The sequence below is a fragment of the Choloepus didactylus genome, chromosome 12, assembly GCF_015220235.1.
Source record: "Choloepus didactylus isolate mChoDid1 chromosome 12, mChoDid1.pri, whole genome shotgun sequence".
Lineage (NCBI taxonomy): Eukaryota > Metazoa > Chordata > Mammalia > Pilosa > Megalonychidae > Choloepus > Choloepus didactylus.
In genome coordinates this window covers 87,703,831-87,705,745 of record NC_051318.1, presented here as the reverse complement: position 1 = coordinate 87,705,745, position 1,915 = coordinate 87,703,831, and the positions used below count along the sequence as shown (strand labels likewise).

The following is a 1,915-nucleotide window of genomic DNA, read 5'->3' as shown; positions in this document are numbered from 1 at the left end:
AATGTTGACGAAAGTCCTATTTATAATGGGTTCACAATCAATGGATTAAGTTTTTTTGTTTCTGTTTTCGTTTTAGAAATTAGAACTTTATTATAAATGTTTCCAGAATATAAACTGATTTTGTATCAGAACTCTTTGATAATCTTTAAAACTATATGTAATCTAAGTTTAATATTATAATGTTTCTCATTTTCCACTTTCCAACCTAGAATATATACTGCAAGTTAGCGCTAACAAAGAGATAAAATCTATCTAAATTGCTTCATAGAGAAAACCAACAAACATAAAAATATCCCACTAAAACTAAAGCAAAACCAATCAAGAAATAGATTCTGTAAAGCCTATTAATCCTCCAATTTATAATAAATGATCTCCCAAGGGAAAACAATTCCACTATCATAGTAAATTGATGAATAAAAGCAGAGCCACACTCATTAAGGGAAATTAAATTACATGTAAGAAAAATGTAATAATAATAATGTTTCTAGAAAATGAGGAAAAGTAATCTCCCTGTTGGGGAGCACGTATACTAAATACTTTCTGCTCACTCGGCCCTTGTTAGAGGTTGAAGCACCAGGTCACATAAGAAAAGTGATATGAACACAAACTTCATGAAACCAACTCCCTCAACTACTTCTTTCAATTCAACTTTGGGAGAACCAAATAAATATCTTCAAAATCCAAGGATAGACTGTTCCCAAGCATTTCCTCCCCTGTCCTTTCCTGGCCTTGTTCCTTTTTCTCTTTACTACACTTACGTTCCTCTTTCTTAGAGGCTGCATCTTGGGTTTTTTCCTCCTTTCAATTCTTAAGCTCTTCTTGACTGACACTGACTGTTTCCATCTCTGCTTTCTTTCTTTGGATGCTCTAGTGTTGGCCTAAATCCATTTCCTCTTATGCTTGGGTTGCTCCTCCTCTGATTTTCCTCTGTCTTCCTCCTGGTGCCTTTTCTCTTGTGATATGTCTGTCTATGACTGGCTTGATGGGAACTGGTACTGTTTTTTTTAAGGAAAAATGCTTGTAAACTCCAGATTTACTCTTTAGGAGCCACAATTATATTCTTGCTGACTAAGGTTCAAGGGTACTGGTTTTTCTGAGTAGTCCCTGGGGAGCTGACAGTAGCTCAGAGAGACTGGTCTCAGTCTGCTGTCACGAGCTGGTAGCTACTGAGGTAACCAGTTTTCCACTGTTTGTGAAATATTGTATGATCGACGGTTAGTAAGCCTGGACAGTTTCAGATGGGAATCTTTTCTCAAACATTCTATATCTGGGTCTGGAGTTAACCTCTTCTTTGTACCCACAGGTTTCCAAATAGGCCTCTCTTATCTTTCTGAAACAAGTCTTCAGCTCTAAGCCTCTGGCTTTCTGCACTTTGATATAATCTTCAAGTTTGTCTTGAAAAGACTCGTATGTTTCCTTTGAATGCTTCATTAGGTTGACAACAAGGGATTCTCCTTACCAGGCGGAGAAGCTGGTGGAGAAATCTGATCATATTTGCCCATTAAGTGCTTCAATTTTTTAGCATGAACTTTCCCCACACAGCAAGACCGTGCCATAACGGGGGAGCCAAAAAAATCACGATGCAGAGATTACAAAATCTTTATTTGTACAATACGCCACTCCCATTCACTTCATAGTGTGAAATCCTTTGTGATTTAAACTGTAGCACTGTTCCACATACTTTACAAAGGTATCTATAAAAAGTTCAATCTTTGTTCATTCAACATGGTACCTTCTCCGAGGCAGGGCCGGGTGTCAACAAACTACGGCCCCCTCCCTGTCAGAGGCCGCCAGCCGTGAAGCAAGCCGGGGTGGAGGTGGCGGAGAAGCAGGGACAACCACTGCCGCAGCCTCGGCCACCCAGCAGGCGGGGCAGGACCTGGATAAGGTTTAGAACATGTTTCTTTCTGGGATA

General features: G+C 39.4%; 1 pseudogene; it reads right to left on the bottom strand.

Annotated features, from left to right (window-relative positions):
* Positions 1-673: 673 nt before the first annotated feature.
* On the bottom strand, positions 674-1,431 carry LOC119506638 (annotated as a pseudogene).
* Positions 1,432-1,915: the final 484 nt, after the last annotated feature.